Source organism: Triticum dicoccoides, chromosome 1A, assembly GCF_002162155.2.
Source record: "Triticum dicoccoides isolate Atlit2015 ecotype Zavitan chromosome 1A, WEW_v2.0, whole genome shotgun sequence".
In the NCBI taxonomy this organism is placed as follows: domain Eukaryota; kingdom Viridiplantae; phylum Streptophyta; class Magnoliopsida; order Poales; family Poaceae; genus Triticum; species Triticum dicoccoides.
In genome coordinates this window covers 346,807,383-346,826,235 of record NC_041380.1, presented here as the reverse complement: position 1 = coordinate 346,826,235, position 18,853 = coordinate 346,807,383, and positions in this window count along the sequence as shown.

Below are 18,853 nucleotides of genomic sequence, written 5' to 3'. Positions count from 1 at the left end.
TTTCATACCCTACAATAATCTCTTCGTTTATTCTCCGCTATTAATGACTTTGGAGTGACTCTTTGTTGCACATTGAGGGATTGTTATATGATCCAATTTTTTATCATTGTTGAGAGAACTTGCACTAGTGAAAGTATGAACCCCAGGCCTTGTTTAGAAGCATTGCAATGCCGTTTTCGCCCACTTTTACCACTTGCTACCTTGCTGTTTTTATATTTGCAGATTAGTAAAACCTATATCTACCATCCATATTACACTTGTATCACCATCTCTTCGCCGAACTAGTGCACCTATACAATTTACCATTGTATTGGGTGTGTTGGGGACACAAGAGACTCTTTGTTATTTGGTTGCAGGGTTGTTTGAGAGAGACCATCTTCATCCTACGCCTCCCATGGATTGATAAACCTTAGGTCATTCACTTGAGGGAAAATTGCTACTGTCCTACAAACCTCTGCACTTGGAGGCCCAACAACGTCTACAAGAAGAAGGTTGCGTAGTAGACATCAAGCTCTTTTCTGGCGCCGTTGCCGGGGAGGTTAGTGATTGAAGGTATATCTTTAGATCTTGCAATTGAATCTTTTAGTTTCTTGTTTATCACTAGTTTAGTCTATAAAAGAAAACTATAGAAAAATGGAATTGAGGTTGCCTCATATGCTTCATCTTTATAATGTCTTTCGTGAAAATGATGGAAAGGAAAATTGTGCTCAAGTTAGAAGAAGAAGTCTATAAAATGTATATATGGTGTACACTATGGGCCTCAACATCTACTATACAAAGACTAGGAGGTGGGCCAGGATATACAGTATACATGCAAAACCATATATTCAACAATACATATACCTCATGGCATCGAATTGTAGTTTCCACACTTTTTTTTGAAAAGGGGCGCTTTATTACTTAAAAGGTTTAAGCATTACACCCGGTGAGGGAGTCCTGGATTAGGGGGTCTCCGGACAGCCGGACTATATCCTTTGGCCGGACTGCTGGACTATGAAGATACAAGATTGAAGACTTCGTCCCATGTCCAGATGGGACTCTCCTTGGCGTGGAAGGCAAGCTAGGCAATACAGATATGTATATCTCCTCCTTTGTAACCGACCTTGTGTAACCCTAGCCCTCTCCGGTGTCTATATAAACCGGAGGGTTTTAGTCCGTAGGACACAACAATAACATACAATCATACCATAGGCTAGCTTCTAGGGTTTAGCCTCTCTGATCTCATGGTAGATCTACTCTTGTACTACCCATATCATCAATATTAATTGAGCAGGACGTAGGGTTTTACCTCCATCAAGAGGGCCCGGACCTGGGTAAAACATCGTGTTCCCTGTCTCCTGTTACCACCCGCCTTAGACGCATAGTTCGGGACCCCCTACCCGAGATCCGCCGGTTTTGACACTGACATTGGTGCTTTCATTGAGAGTTCCTCTGTGTCGTCGCCGTTAGGCTTGATGGCTCCTTCTATCATCGTTAGCGATGCAGTCCAGGGTGAGACTTTTCTCCCCGGACAGATTTTTGTATTCGGCGGCTTTGCACTGTGGGCCAATTTGCTTGGCCATCTGGAGCAGATTGAAAGCTACGCCCTGGCCATCAGGTCAGGTTTGGAAGCTTAAACTACACGGCCGATATCCGCGGAGACTTGATCTTCGACGGATTCGAGCCTCTGCCTTGTGCGTCACGCGGTCATGATGAGTGTGATTTAGCTCTACCATCCGACAGTGTCCAGGAGATCGCATCGGGAGCCGCTCCGACCCTCAATTCAGAGCCAGTTGCGCCGTCCATGGACGGGTGGATGGACCCCGCCACGGAGGCCTTACCCTCATCGGCGATTGAGCCGAACATCGACCTTACTCTGCACGAGAGCCGTGTTGACAAAGTGCCAGATCTCTCTCCGGCCACGGACTACGAACCGCTTGCGCCCGTTCCTAGCGAATCCGATTGGGCTCCGATCATGGAGTTTACCTCCGCGGATATTTTTCAGCACTCGCTCTTTGGCGACATACTGAACTCGTTAAGGTCTCTCTCCTTGTCAGGAGGATCCTGGCCGAACTATGTCCGGCAGGATTGGGATGCGGACGACGAAGAAATTCGCGACCCGCCCATCACCCACTTAGTAGCCACTATCGATGACTTAACCGACATGCTCGACTTTGACTCCGAAGACATCGACGGTATGGACGACGATGCGGGAGACGAAGATGAACCACTGCCCACAGGGCACTGGACAACCACCTCATCATACGATATATACATGGTGGACACACCCAAAGAAGGCAATGACGACGAGACAGCGGCATATGACCCCTCCAAGAAGCAACCCAAGCGCCAACGTCAGCGGCGCTGCTGTAAGCCCACCAAAGCAAAAGTGGTGATACCAGCACAAGAGATAATAACACTCCGGATAGTGTCGAAGATAACAACAATCCCCTCCAGCAAGATTTGGAGCAGGAGGATGGAGGAGCCAGCCCTCCTGAGAGAGCAGCAGATGGAGAAGCGGAGGATGATAATCACACGCCCCCTCCGAAGACGAGGCAAGCCTCGGCGATGACGAATTCGTTGTGCCAGAGGATCCCGTCGAACAAGAGCGCTTCAAGCGCCGACTTATGGCCACGACAAATAGCCTTAAGAAAAAGCAGCAGCAGCTTCAAGCTGATCAAGATCTGCTAGCTGACAGATGGACTGAAGTCCTCGCGGCCGAGGAATATAAACTCGAGCGCCCCTCCAAGAGTTACCCAAAATGCAGGTTGCTACCTCGACTAGAGGAAGAAGCATATGACGCGGCTGATCGGCCACCTCACGGCCGTGATAGAGAGGCATTCCAGCCAAAAGCTCAGCCCGCACCCCGACGCCATCCAAATAAAAAAGCATGGGGAAACACAACAGACCCGCGAGACATATTGGAGGACAAAGCAAAACATGCAAGATCGATCTACGGATCACGAGGGTGCGCCACTATGCAAGACGATAAACGTCACGCCGGATACAGTAAAAGTAAATCCGGCCGGGCCGAACACAGCGGGCAAGACCCATCCAAGCTACGTCGCGATATAGCCCAATACAGAGACGCCGCACACCCCTTATGCTTCACAGACGAAGTAATGGATCATCAAATCCCAGAAGGTTTCAAACCTGTAAATATTGAATCATACGACGGCACAACAGATCCTGCGGTATGGATCGAGGATTACCTCCTCCACATCCACATGGCCCGCGGTGATGACTTACACGCCATCAAATACCTCCCACTAAAGCTCAAAGGACCAGCGCAGCATTGGCTTAATAGCCTGCCAGCAGAGTCCATTAGCTGTTGGGAAGATCTGGAAGCCACATTCCTCGACAACTTTCAGGGCACTTATGTGCGACCACCATATGCTGATGACTTGAGCCACATAATTCAGTAGCCAGAAGAATCGGCCAGGCAATTCTGGACTCGGTTCCTAACAAAGAAAAATCAAATTGTCGATTGTCCGGATGCAGAGGCCTTAATAGCTTTCAAACACAACATTCGCGACGAGTGGCTAGCCCGGCACCTTGGTCAGGAAAAGCCGAAATCTATGGCAGCCCTCACGACACTCATGACCCGCTTTTGTGTGGGAGAAGACAGCTGGCTGGCTCGCAGTAATAACACGTCAAAGAACCATGGTACTTCGGATATCAAGGACGGCAATAGCAGGTCACGTCGCAACAAACATAAGCGCCGCATTAACAGTGATAATACTGAAGATACGGCAGTCAATGCCGGATTCAATGGCTCTAAACCCGGTCAGCGGAAAAAGCCATTCAAAAGAAGCACTCCGGGCCCGTCCAGTTTGGACCGTATACTCGATTGCTCGTGTCAAATACACGGCACCCCCGACAAGCCAGCCAACCACACCAACAGGGATTGTTGGGTGTTCAAGCAGGCCGGCAAGTTAATTGCCGAAGACAAAGATAAGGGGCCACATAGCGATGACGAGGAAGAGCCCCGGCAGCCGAACACCGGAGGACAGAAGAGGTTCCCCCCACAAGTGCGGACGGTGAACATGATATACGCAACCCACATCCACAAGAGGGAGCGGAAGCGTGCACTCAGGGACGTATATGCGTTGGAGCCAGTCGCCCCAAAGTTCAACCCATGGTCCTCTTGTCCGATCACCTTCGATCACAGGGACCACCCCACTAGTATCCGTCATTGTCGGATCTAGGGTTCCGGCAGACCCTTGAGGTTCAAACACTGGGGTGCGCGCGAAGATTTCACCTCCTACCTACCTGCACCCCTCCGCCTCGCTAAGATCTAAGCTATGGAAAGAACAACACGAGAGACGCAGGGTTTATACTGGTTCGGGCCACCGTTGTGGTGTAATACCCTACTCCAGTGTGTGGTGTGGTGGATTGCCTCTTGGGCTGATGATGAGGAAAAGTACAAGGGAGAACAGCCTCGCGAGGGTCTGCTCTTGGCTGGGGCGATGAACCGCTGGGAGGAGTTCAGTTACCCTCCTCTCTCTCTCTCTGATTCTCTAATTCTTCATCCCCTCCTCCTGTGGAGGGCTGGTCCTATTTATAGAGGCCCTGGTCCTCTTCCCAAATATCGAGCGGGAAGGGAGCCAACAATGGCGGGCTAATTTGAAGGGGGACAACTAGTACCAGCTATCCTGACAAAAGTAGTCTTCGCCTGCACAAAGCTCTGGCGGTGACACCGTCTTGGGCTCCGCAATGACCTCCGTCTTGTAGTCCTCCTGGTCTTGGTCTTGTTGCACCGAAATGGCAACCTTTGCCTGATGCCTCGATACTCCGCGGCTGCGCTTGCTCCCTTTGCACCAAAGAGGAAAGGAGGACATTGCGCGGGCTGGCACCCGCCTGGCGCCCTTGGTCGTCATGGCTTGCGTCACGGGCACCTCGTGAGGTACCCCACCTTGATCTCTCCGCCTCCTTGTGAGCCAGCCTGATGAGGCCATGTCTGAGGAAGCTCCGCGTTGTCCGCCCCGCGAGGCTTGGCCCCTCGCGAGGGTCTTGGGTCTGTGTTGGTGAAGATGGGCCGTACTGGGCCCCCCTTTGAGCCACGCCGCAGGCCGCAGACAGGCAAGTCTGGGGACCCCCATTTCCAGAACGCCGACAATAGCCCCCGGGCCCAAGGCGCGCCCGGAGCAGGGAGGCGGAAGGGCGAGGGCGAAGCGCCGCGGGCCCTAACAGCCTGTGGCCTTGGGCGCCGTGTGGCGGTTGATTGGACGTGGGCGGCACTGTTCCCCCACGCCCCCTTATTTTGCGCCATGCTAGGCGGACTCGTAGTTGTACACACCCGCTCCCCTTTCTATCGCTCGAGTGCCCTCTGTCCTTCCTCCGCTCGAACTCCAGCTCCTGTTTTCGACCCAATCTCGAACTCCCCCCCCTTCCCATCGCCATGGCTCCGACGAAGAAGGGAAGAGGGAAGAAACCCGTGCCTCCGCCTTGCCCGCCGCCGTTGGCGGCCCCCGCCGAGGGCTTAGGCAAGGTTAGCTCGGCTCTGGCCACTATCTTCAACGAATGCGAGAGGACGACGGCCTGGCCCGCGTCCCACTTCTCCATCGACAGTATAGTCACCGAGGTCCCGTATTTCGCCGACGCCCTGTGGGCGGGTCTGGTTCCTCCCTTTTCTGATTTCTTCAATGCCGTGCTTTCCCACTATCAGATCCACATGATGCATCTGGGTCCTGAATCCATCACCCTCCTTTCGGTCATCGCCTTTGTTTGCGAGGCTATGATGGGCATCCTTCCTTCGGTTGCCTTGCTGCGTCACTTCTTCTCGCTGCGCCTTGTCGACCCTACCCAATGCTGGGCGTGCGTGAGCTTCGTTGCCGCGCCTGAGACAGCAGCCTCTGGGATTGACTTCAAGCTCCCCACCCGCGGCTGGGTTCCGCGAGCGGTGGCTGTATGTGGACACAGGGGTGCCCAGCCCCCTGCTATCGGAGCCAACTTCGCATGCTGTCCCCAATTCGGGCTGGGGCCAGGAGACGCTTGAGATCCCCCGACTCGTCTTTGTTTGGCACCGCTTCGCGTTCTTGAGGTCGCTTGGCGTGACAGCGCCCATGGTGGTGAAGCAGTTCCTACTACGCCGCGTTGCTCCTCTCCAATGCCACTCCCGCCGGATGTGGGCCTTCAGCGGGCGCGATGATCGTATGAGGCTCCAGGAAGAGGACCTGACTCTTGAAGTGCTGAGGACAGCGCTCTTGACCCTGACTGGGGATCCCAACCCCGGCAACATCCAGCAGGGAGGGGCCTTGCTGTACCTCTGCCAGAGCAGGGGCGACTTTGTGAAGCAGATGCCTATCTTTGATGAGTGGGGGTCGCGCCCCGCCGGCCTCCAGGGACCTCGCGAGAACCCAGTGATGGTGACTGCCCTTTTAGTCGGCCACGGCGACTCTTCCTCAAGCGGCGGAGCAGGGAGGCATGAGGCGCCAGAGACCGAGGGGGCTCCCGGCGGGGTGACAGCACAGGGCGATGCTCATGAGGGAGCAGCTCTTGGGGCCCGTGCCGCTGAGGCTGGGGGTGGCAAGCAGCTGCCCTCAGCGCCTGTGAATGAGGCCCCTGAGGCTCCAGCTGCTTCTCTTGGCGAGGCGATTGGCAGCGCGCACCAGGCAGGCGCCCCTGACGCAGATCGCCTTGACGCTCCGTCTTCGTCGCAGGTTGATCCCTGCGCCCAACTCTTGGGCCGCTTCCGCGTGGACTTTGAGGCCCTTCGGAAGAGAAGGAAGGCCCTGGGCGACGATTACCCTTGTCGCCTGCTGAAGCGTAGGAAGTACTTCGCCACTGATGAGTAAGCCTTCTCCTTTCCTAGCTCCCGATCCTTCTGTTGCTTTTACTGACCCTTGCTCCGCAGGCCCCTTCCAGCTGAGCATGCGGAGACGGCTGAGGTGTCGTCCCCCTTGGCTTCGCCCCCTCCATCGTCCTCAAGCACCCCGAGCAGCGGAGCCCTTGTGGTGAGGGCGATCGAAGAGGCAGACCGTCCCGAGGCGCATCATGGCCCTGCACACCTCGTGATCCTCTTCCGCAGGCATTCTCGTGGCATAGCCAGCCTGCCGTGGGCTTCTCGCCTGGTCGTGGACTGCGATTGGCTGAGGCGCTCCCTGCTCTTCACCTGGGGATGGGCTGGCTCCAGGCCGGGCTTCTGGCGCGGCATGCCCGGCCGTCGGGAGGGTGCCAACCCCCAGCCCCCAGCCCGGAGGGGGAGTGCTGATTCGTGTCCCCCGACGCTTGCTTGGGGCAGATGATGGTGTGGAAGACGTGCTCGAGCGCGCTCGGGGGCGTCGTGCTCTCCGCCAAGGATTCCTTCAAAGGGCGGCTGACGCAGTAAGCCTGCTTGGTGAGGAGCTTGCTGATTAAGACGCGCGCCTTGAGGTCGAGGGCCTGCGCCTGGCCGCAGAGAGGCGTGAGCTGGAGGGCGCCATCGCCCTTGCGCACCGTCAGCGCGATCTTGACGACGCAGAGGCCAAGGCATCGCTGGTGGCCTCTCGGGAGGCCCGATCTTGGGCCGCTGAGGAGGCCCGGGAAGCAGACCGGCGGCGAAAGACGGCGGAGGAGCGGGCTCGGGAGCTCCTGGCATGGTGCCACTCACTGGAGGAGCAGGTGGAGCTGCGCGAGGCAGCCCTCGCGTTGATGAAGGTGGCCTCTGGCGACTCAGCAGAGCTCCAGAAGCGTGAGGAGGCGTTGACGCTGGAAGCCATCGAACGTACCCGCGAGTACGAGCGTCTGGAGACGAGGGAGCGCTTGGTGACGCAGGCGGAGGATGATATCGCTACACAGGAAGCCCGTGTCCTGGAGGAGGTCAGACGTCGGGTGGCGATGGCGCATTTGAACCTCGAGCACGAGTTCGAGGAGAAGCTAGGGTTGATTCGGGCCGAGGCTGAAGGCAGGACTGCTGCCTTGAGAGCCAAGCTGGAGGGGGCGACACGGCGGGCCGATGCTTTCTGGGCCGCCCTTGAGGTGGCGCAAGGTGAGTTAACCACCTCCCAGGCCGAGGTGCTCCTTCTTCGCCAGCGGGTGGAGGAGGCTGAGGCTGTCGCGCGCCAGAATGCGGATGAGATACGTCAGCGGCGGATCCTGGAGCATGAGCACGGCCCCATGCTCACCACGCTCCGGGAGAGAGCCAACACAGCCTTGGGCAACATCTGCAAGGCGACTGTTGGCGAGCCGCATGCAGTCAACTACGCCGGCAATCTTCAGTCTTCATTGATGTGGTGACGCAGCTAGAGGCGCGGTCGGTCAAGGCTGACAGGTTGGTGGAGGATAGGAGCCGTGCCCTGCTCGGGCGTGCCTTTTCTCGCGTCTTCAGCTATCTCCAGAACATGGATCCCCACTTCGATTTCGACGCCGCCATTGCCCCAGTCCCCCAGGCCGTCCGAGGTGACCTGGCGCACTGGGTGGAATACAATGTGGATGCTCTTATCAGGGCCTTCGCTTCAGACAATGACGACGTGGTCGTAGATGCCGACGAGGGCGGTGTGGTGAACGGCCCTGACGCCGCTGGCGGCGACGGGGACAGCGATGGCGAGTTCAGCAACGCCAGCAACAGCCCGGGTGCTGCTCTTGAGGACGCATTGGGGGATTTATCTGACTGATTGTGCATCATTCCTGCTTCCTTACCCTGCATGAATAGAACTCAGGTTTTGGCCTGATGGCTGTGAGAGCATTTTGGAGGGGGAGCCCCTCATGTAAAACTCGTGTTCATCGTATTAGTAGACACCACATTGCCCATGCGCCCGCGCCAAGTGGTTGGCTTAAGCGACGCGCTGGTCGGCTAGTTTACCTTTGTCCCGTGCTGGCCCTGAGGTAGCTTGTGGGAGGTTGTGGTGTCCCGAGTGTTCCTTGATTGGATCCGTAGGACCTGCAATAAAACACCCTCCTGAGAGGACGCGGCGGCGGCAGTCTGGGCTGCGTGCAAGCTAGGCCTGACCCGTCTTGTGAGGGGCTCACGAGGGGAGGCAGCTGAGGCGAAGCGGTAACCAAAATGCGAGAAATTGCTCGAACGAGACTAAGCACCCCTTCCCCGAACACACGCAAATGTCAAATTCGAATCCAACTTGAATCCAGCGGGGGAAAGCGACAACCAAAGGGGAAAGCAACGAAAGCAGACAAAAGGCCGCGTCCGGCACCTAATCTAGTCTTGGACGCCTTCTCACCAGTGCGGAGCTAAGTGCTGCCACTAGGCGTGGGAGGGAGCCCCAGGGCCTGAGGCCGGCGCCCCTGAGACTCCGGGGCGTGTACAGCCCCACTCATTATTACGTGAGAGTGTCACGGAGCGGCGAGCTTCATAGGCACTGGGCCATCTTCACAGGTACTGGCCTTGCTTCATATCGCTAGATGAGGGCCCCGCCTTGCGCCACACTCTAGTGCCATCAACGACAACCGGAAACCAGGACGCCGCCGATGGGGTAGAGCGGTCGCCAGCGGTTCCACTGACGACCACGGGTCCTCCGCCAGGGGCAGGCCCTGAGGCACCTCCCCAGCAGAGGGCCTACCTTCTGAGAACACCTTGCTCCGAACGCCGCGGTGGTGATGTCGGATCTTGGCCCCTCTACTACAGCCCCCTGCGCCCTCCTCCCGAGGGGTAGGAGACTGTGGGAGCGGGGCAGCTGCTCGCTGTGGCGACCTGCACCTCCTGCGATCCATGGTTAGCGTATGCCTGCTCCTAAAGAATTAGCGGTACCCGATAATTGTTGCCTCCAGCGTGGCCAGTGGGACCGTCCCGGGGCTCCTGGAAAGGCTCAGCTTCTGGTGCCTCGTCCCCCCAGCTTGGGCTGAGGAGCGAGCCTTTTTCGCTCTCATGAGGGTGTCCTTGGTCCATCATGAGGGGCACGTATTCCTCTGGCGCCGTCATCCCGAAGGCCACGCCGTAGTGCTCCGCGTGCCACGTGGTCCTGCCTGACGCGCCCACCGTGGGGTGGCAGCGCGGCCGTCCACTGGGGCCGCGGGTCGCGTCGAGTCCTTCTCCTTCACAGACCGGGAGCGGGGGCGGCGCCGCCGCCGGTCCGGTGCTGACAGCTTCGCTGGCGTTGGAGTAGCCTTGGAGCCCGCGGGCGCGCGCGGAGCCCCCGCGCGGGCCGCCCTGGGCTTGAGATGGGAGCTGGGTGCAGAAGGGGTGAGCCCCCGAGGCGGCGAAGCCCAGGAGCTCTGTCACCCGCTCCAGCAGCACGTCGCGGCCGCCCTCCAGCAGCCTGCACTGCAGCAGCTCTCGGGCCACCGTGAGCGCGGCCCTCGAGTTCACCTGCTCCCGGCGGGTGTACAGTGTCATGGTCGCGGCGTGATTGGACCCTTGCTGCCGATCGCGCCTGCCGTGGTGTGAGAGCTGTCGAAGCCTGTCCTCGTTGCCCACGGCCCGCTGCGCCCTGCGGACCACGAGCTGCCTGGGGCACGGGGTCGCCCGAGGCGAGCGGCTCTGCGCGGGCGGGCCACGCCGCCCATGGATCTGGGTTGCCCGCTTGGTTGCCGGACATGGTGATGACGACGCGACGGGGCACGAAGCGGTAGAAGGTGGATTCCGGTGCACCCCTACCTGGCGCGCCAAATGTTGGATCTAGGGTTCCGGCAGACCCTTGAGGTTCGAACACTGGGGTGCACGTGAAGATTTCGCCTCCTAGCTACCTGCACCCCTCTGCCTCGCTAAGATCTAAGCTATGGAAAGAACAACACGAGAGACGCAGGGTTTATACTGGTTCGGGCCACCGTTGTGGTGTAATACCCTACTCCAGTGTGTTGTGTGGTGGATTGCCTCTTGGGCTGATGATGAGGAAAAGTACAAGGGAGAACAGCCTCGCGAGGGTCTGCTCTTGGCTGGGGCGATGAACCGCTGGGAGGAGTTCAGTGACCCTCCTCTCTCTCTCTCTGATTCTCTAATTCTTCATCCCCTCCTTCTATGGGGGGCTGGTCCTATTTATAGAGGCCCTGGTCCTCTTCTCAAATATCGAGCGGGAAGGGAGCCAACAATGGCGGGCTAATTTGAAGGGGGATAGCTAGTACCAGCTATCCTGACAAAAGTAGTCTTCGCCTGCACAAAGCTCTGGTGGTGACGCCGTCTTGGGCTCCACAATGACCTCCGTCTTGCAGTCCTCCTGGTCTTGGTCTTGTTGCACCGAAATGGCAACCTTTGCCTGATGCCTCGGTACTCCGCGGCTGCGCTTGCTCCCTTTGCACCAAAGAGGAAAGGAGGACACTGCGCGGGCTGGCACCCGCCTGGCGCCCTTGGTCGTCATGGCTTGCGTCACGGGTACCTCATGAGGTACCCCGCCTTGATCTCTCCGCCTCCTCACGAGCCAGCCTGATGAGGCCGTGCCTGAGGAAGCTCCGCGTCGTCCGCCCCGCGAGGCTTGGCCCCTCGCGAGGGTCTTGGGTCTGTGTTGGTGAAGATGGGCCGCACTGGGCCCCCTTTGAGCCACGCCGCAGGCCGCAGGCAGGCAAGTCTGGGGACCCCCGTTCCCAGAACACCGACAGTCATGGCGAATTCGCTGCACTGGTCCTAGACCCAATCATTGACAGATTTCACCTCACTCGAGTCCTTATGGATGGCGCCAGCAGCCTGAACCTGCTTTATCAGGACACAGTGCACAAAATGGGTATAGACCCCTCAAGGATCGAACCCACAAAAACGACCTTTAAAGGCGTCATTCCAGGTGTAGAGGCCCATTGCACATGCTCAATTACACTGGAAGTGGTCTTCGGATCCCCTGATAACTTCCGAAGCGAAGAATTAATCTTCAATATAGTCTCGTTCCGCAGTAGTTATCATGCCTGCTCGGGCGAACCGCCTTTGCAAGATTCAATGCGGTACCGCATTATGCATACCTCAAGCTCAAGATGCCAGGACCTCGTGGGGTTATTACAGTTAATGGAAACACAAAGTGCTCTCTTCGAACGGAGGAGCACACTGCGGCCCTCGCAGCAGAAGCGCAAAGCAGCCTCTCAAGGCAATCCACCAGTTCGGCGTTTCAAGACCCGGACACCTTCAAGCGCGCTCGGAGTAATCGACAACTAGACCGCCTGGCACGATCTAAGCTCGCATAGCAATGCGGCCCCCACCCAGTCCCAGCTAAGCGGCGAAACCCGTGCCACGCGTACATAATTACGCATTATAAATACCATGGGCACAGGTGGGGAGGGGGGCACAACTACGGCACACCCCAAGAGGCGGCCTAAACCGCACTAGGGGCTTCCCGCTTTGTTATTTTTCTCTTTCAGGACTTTAATCTCTGGAAACCTTGTCCGTCAGCATGATTGCCGAACACATGATGTAGCAACCAAGAGAGGAAGAAAGCTACATCACACCACGGAACTCCCAGGTGGATCACGATAACGAGTGAAATATTTGCTTTAATACTATTCCTTAGCTTGCCCTTGGAAGGGACATAGTCCTACTTTTTTGCTTATCGCACTATCTGTATCATTCTGCTTTAACGCACCTCTTTGAATAAACAACGCATAACATTACGACTACTATTGCATTCTTGTTTTATATATATGTGTTCATTAATGACACCTTGCAACCGTACACTTTGGTACGGCCAACACACTAGGGTCTTAAGTACCCCACAATATGGTGTGAGAAGTCCGAACACTTTCACAAGTGCGGCACCCCGAACTTATAGCATTATATGCATCAGCTTCGAATCATGTCTTTGGTCAAATATTGGGTTTGCCCGGCTCCTATGTTTTGGTACCTTACGTTCCGCTCTATCGGCTAAGGTAACACTAGGAGAACTACTGCGATTGTGCCCCGGTTCTGCTGGGCTAAGCACCTCAGTAGAGAAAGCTAAAACCGACTGTCATGATAAGGCGAGAGACTAGTCGCTGTTCGGCGAGGTTTCGAGTCCCTAAAGACTTATGCCGCTTAGAGCGAGGAGCTGGTCCTAACTGGCTTAAAGGCGTGTATCGCGCCCCGAATTCGGCCTTCCGAATACCAGGGGCTTCGCCGAAATTTAAAATTATAGAATTCTATGGCTAAGTGAGAGTGATAAAGCATTATTAGTCTGGTTGCCTTGTTCGCTGTGCTGAGCACCTCCCTCGAAGGACCCAAACATGGGAACAAGAGTGCTCAGGTTTATCCCGAACACCCCAGCACTCGCGGCATGGGGGCAGAAGCCGAGGACTAGCCATCTCTCAGATTGGATAAACAGCCAAACAGAAGGTAATATTTTAAATTCAAACAAGCGTTGCATAGCGCATATGAAACAAGTTTTCATCATACAGGATCACACGAGCAAGTTTGCTCAAATATTACATCCTTTGAACATTCGTGCGCTACAAGACGGGCACCCTTCAGGACACCCTCATAATAAATTTCAGGGGTGCGATGCTCCTTGCCCTGCGGCGGTCCCTCCTTGATCAGCTTCACGGCGTCCAGCTTGGCCCATTGCACCTTCACGCGGGTGAAAGCCCGGCGTGCACCTTCGATGCAGATAGACCGCTTGATAACCTCCAGCCGTGGGCATGCGTCCACAAGCCGCCTCACCAGGCCGAAGTAGCTGTTCAGAAGGGCGTCGCCAGGCCATAGCCGGACTATAAAGCCCTTCATGGCCTGTTCGGCCGCCTTGTGCAGCTCGACCAACTGCTTTAGCTGGTCGCTCATAGGCACCGGGTGTTCGGTCCCAGTATATTGGGCCCAGAACAACTTCTCTGTTGAGCTTCCCTCCTTGGCCTGGTAAAAAGTTGCGGCATCCGACACGCTGCGGGGCAAATCTGCAAATGCTCCTGGAGAGCTCCGGATTCGGGTAAGTAACAGGTAATTTACTTTCACATGCTTTCTTTGCATATAGAATGCCTTACCCGCCGCTATTTTCTTCATTGCGTAAATCTCCTGGAGGGCCTTTTGGGCTTCGGCCTTGGCACCTTTTGCGCTCTCGAGGGCCGCGGCAAGCTCAGACTCTCGCGTCTTCGAGTCAAGCTCCAACGCCTCGTGCTTCGTCACGAGAGCCTGGAGCTCTTGCTGCACCTCGCCCACCCGAGCCTCTTGCTTTTCCCGCTCGGTGCTCTCCTTGGCTACTTTATCTTCGGCCTTGGACATCGCTTGCTTTAGGGTCACCACTTTGGTCGCGGCCCCTGGCAAGCATACGATGATCCTGTCATTTTGCAATCACGTCTTCTTTTATATATACATATCTATAGACAGGGTATTACTTACCTTTGTTCTCCTCGAGCTGCCTCTTGGCAAGGCCGAGCTCGTCCTTGGACCCTTTAAGGTCCTGCTTCAGTGCGGTGACCTCCGCAGTCAGTGCGGCAGATGCCAGTAGCGAAGCCTGCATACGCATATTGACATACTTATATTAGACTCCTGCGATATTGTTTGATCCTCTGTTCGGCTTTTCTTTGTGAACACCAAACAGAGCATCATGGGCTACTATCTATGCAGTAATATTTTTCCTATATTTTAACACTTACCTCAAAGCCTGTTAGAAGGCTGGCACATGCTTCAGTCAATCCGCTCTGGGCGGACTGAACCTTTTGGACCACACTAGCACTCATAATAGTACGGTGCTCCTCGTCGATGGAAGCACTGCGAAGCGCTTCCAATAGATTGTCCGGCGCCTCTGGATGGACAGAGGTCACCGGCACAGGCGTCTTGCCCCTGTTGGAAGGAGGCCGCCTGCCCGAGTCCGGAACCACTGGAGGTTCCGGCGCGGTGTTCGGCTGAGGGCCGAACTTGGAGCCCTCAGGGGCCTTGTCCCCCTGCTCCCGGAGTCTGGAAGGTCGCCTTGAGGCGTCTCCGGGACTGTCTCCCCTCGACCCGGTGCCTCTTGAGACAATACCTCGGCGTCGTCCGCAGGACAGGGGAGGTGGTGGTCGGAAGTGGATCGCTATCCATATCCGACGAGCCCAGGGAGCCGTCCGTTGATACATCGATACGGGCTCGTGGCGGCTTGCATAATCATAGTCGGCGTTAGGGGAAGCGGTACGCAAAAGGATACTATGAGTTACTCTGGTATCCGAATACTTACGACCTCCCTAGGGGCTTGGCCCTGGGTAACCACTCGTCTTCGCCTTCGGCGGCGGTGGTGGAACTGTTCGGAAGGAGAGTCCTTCCCTTCTTGGACCCTCCGGCCTCCCCAGTTGGGGCGGCCTTCCTTTTCTTATCTCCCCCAACTGAAGGGGGAGCATCTTCTTCTTCTTCTTCCTCGTCTTTGGGGGAGGAGTGTGCCGCAGAGTCATCGGACGGTGAGTTCGATGACGCCTGGCGTCGGGAACTCTTTCGGGTTCCCTTGGCCTTCTTGGTCTTCTCCGGCCCCTTGTAAGGAGCCGGAGTTAGCATCTCCGTCAGGAGAGCGCCCGCAGTGTCTTTGGGCAAAGGGGTCGGACAGTTAATCTGCCCCGACGTCTCCACCCAGTCCTGTCAAAGGCATGGAGATCAGACCCCGCACATGATTAAGCTAGGGGAAATAAATATCCTACAGGACGTATTGAACTCACCGAACGCGCTAGGCGCTTTGCGCTTAGCCCGCGGTCCTCAGCGAGAGAAGGAGGGACCTTGGCGCCCTTGAATAGCACCTTCCAGACGTCCTTGTGCATCGTATCGAAGAGCTCGCTCAGAGTCTGGTGCTAGGCCGGGTCGAACTCCCACAAGTTAAAATCCCGTTGTTGACACGGGAGGATCCGACGGATGAGCATGACCTGGACTATGTTGACAAGCTTGAGCTTCTTGCTTACCATACTCCGGATACATTTCTGGAGTCCATCCAGCTCCACCGATGAACCCCACGACAAGCCCTTCTCTTTCCAGGAAGTGAGCCGTGTAGGGAATCCGGATCGAAACTCGGGGGCCGCCGTCCATTTGGCGTCGCGCGGCTCGGTGATGTAGAACCACGCCGATTGCCACCCCTTTATGGTCTCCACAAAGGAACCTTCAAGCCATATAACATTGGGCATCTTGCCCACCATGGCTCCGCCGCATTCTGCTTGTTGGCCTCCCGCCACCTTCGGCTTGATATTGAAGGTCTTTAACCACATGCCGAAGTGGGGCCAGATGCGGAGGAAAGCCTCACACACGACGATGAACGCCGAAATGTTGAGGACGAAGCTCGGGGCCAGATCATGAAAGTCCAGCCCGTAGTAGAACATGAGACTGCGGATGAATGGATGGAGGGGAAACCCCAGTCCGCGGAGGAAGTGGTGGAGGAGAGCTACCCTCTCGTGAGGTTCCGGGGTAGGGACGATCTGCCCCGCAGCGGGCAGCCAATGTGCGATATTCGTGGCTAAGTATCCGGCTCCGCGCAGCTTCTTGATATGTCCCTTCGTAACGGAGGAAGCCATCCAGTTGCCTCCCGCTCCGGACGTGTTTGGAGAAGGTTGAGGGAAAAGATGTGGACTTGGGTGTTGGAGCTCGAGTGCGCGAAAATGGATGAGCAAAGGAGGAAGAAGGCATGGATGAAGAGGTGAATCCTTATCCCTTTATATGGGCGGACGAAACTATGCGTCCCCACTAGCCTGGTAAAGCTCGCTTATCCCCCAAGCGTTGTAATTGATGGCGCGGTTGGGTTACCCACGCCCGTATTGATGAGAATCCCGTGATAAGAGGACACGATCTCTGCTTTGACAAGACGTGTCAAAAAACTGCCTCGCGTTATGTGCGGGGCTAGTCAAAGGAAACAGTTCGAATAATCACCGGGCCATGACATAATGTCGTGTTGCCAAAACAAGTCAGCAAATTAGATTTGTGGAAATATTATTCTCTCTACGGTGGAATGTGGAATTTATTTTGCAGGGTCGGACACTATCCTTGTGTTCAAATTCTTCCGTGATGTATTCGGAGGAGGAACCCGCCTTGCAATGCCGAAGACAATACTGCGCGCCGGACTCATCGTCATTGAAAGCCTGGTTCAGGGGCTACTGAGGGAGTCCTGGATTAGGGGGTCTCCGGACAGCCGGACTATATCCTTTGGCCGGACTGCTGGACTATGAAGATACAAGATTGAAGACTTCGTCCCGTGTCCGGATGGGACTCTCCTTGGCGTGGAAGGCAAGCTAGGCAATACGGATATGTATGTCTCCTCCTTTGTAACCGACCTTGTGTAACCCTAGCCTTCTCCGGTGTCTATATAAACCGGAGGGTTTTAGTCCGTAGGACACAACAATAACATACAATCATACCATAGGCTAGCTTCTAGGGTTTAGCCTCTCTGATCTCGTGGTAGATCTACTCTTGTACTACCCATATCATCAGTATTAATCGAGCAAGACGTAGGGTTTTACCTCCATCAAGAGGGCCTGAACCTGGGTAAAACATCGTGTTCCCTGTCTCCTGTTACCATCCGCCTTAGACGCACAGTTCGGGACCCCCTATCCGAGATCCACCAGTTTGACACCGACACCGGCCTCTGCATAATTAAGATGCACACAGCCAAACAAAGTCCTCTCGTACAAACAAAAAATCAAAAGGCAGAATACAAAGAAACATGTAGAGTCCGTATAACGCCTAAAGCGAAGGTGGGCCAATCCTAAGATCATACTGCCACCCATGTTGGGTAAAAGTATCCCTTGAAGTATCCTCCAATCATATACACACCTCCATAAATAGGTCTCAATTCTCCACGTGTTGTAGAGAGGACCATAAATGAAGAGTCCCAGTACATGTGTAGATAACCTGCATTAGAGAAGTACTTTTATCGTTAAAAACCTTATCATTTCTACACAACCAAAGCGACCAAATAATGACAAGCACTCCCACCCTTAGAGTTCTAAACCTGTGATCAATCCCATGTAACCAGTTGCCAAATATATTAGCAACACTAGAAGGAAGGTACAAGCTAGAAGCTATCTGGATGACTGACCATATAGACCGAGGCAATTTGCATTGGAAAGATAAATGTTTTATTGTCTCATCATGATGACAAAAAACACATTGCGGAATTTCATGCCAATTCCTCTTGATAAGGTTATCTTTAGTAAAAATGACTCCACGACGAAGATACCATGCAAATATTTTATCTTAAGAGGTGTTAGGGCAAGTATCTCTCTAAGTAGTTTTGGTGATTGATGACAATGCTTTTGCGGTCTAATCATGTGCGTTGAGTATTTCAGAGATTCATTCATTGGCACGAGACGATTCTTTCCCCTCGGAGTTTCAAGTGAAGACGGTGTAGTCTCCCTCATTTCGGTTTTGGTGGACTTGAGTCGTAGGAGACACCGTACTATCAAGAGGGGGTCCGCATTGGAAAGGCTAGGGTGAAATCAACACGTAGACTTCCTTTTTGCACCCCCAGCTCATTTCTTCACCTTGGAGTTTTCCGTTTCAACTGAAGTAGGGATTGTGAGGTGCTAGCGGTAGTATCTCCACCCTAGCGGTAGTGCTGCCTATGGTCCTCAAGCAGTAGTACCGCTGTCCAACAGCGGTAGTACCGCTCGGGTACATCGTCAGTAGTATTGTCCTGGTTCGGCACCGCTACCGCCTCGACTCAAGGGTGTCTCTCCCGTGTCGGTTTGTGCGGAAGTAGTAGCTGCAGTAGCAGCGGTAGTACGGCTCATGGGCGGTAGTACCACGGCTACCAACGCTTCTAGTGCCGCCCCAACCCTCTCTCCCTCTTCTATTGCCTCTTCTCTCAGTCTCCGCGGTAGTACCGCTGGGGGTCGCGGTGGTACCACTGCCACCAGCAGTAGTACCGCTCCATTGAGCGGCAGTACCACTCCGTGCGGGCTGAAGGGGGGGTAACAGTTGGATAAGTTCCCCCCTATAAAAGGAGGTCTTCTTCTCCAAAGAGAACCACCTCTTCCCTCCCCAAGCTCCATTGTTGCTCAAAGCTCCATTTTTACCCGATCTCTCTCCCTTGCCAATCAAACTTGTTGATTTTCTAGGGATTTGTTGAGAAGGCCCCGATCTACACTTCCACCAAGAGAAATTTGATCCCCCCACTAATCCCTT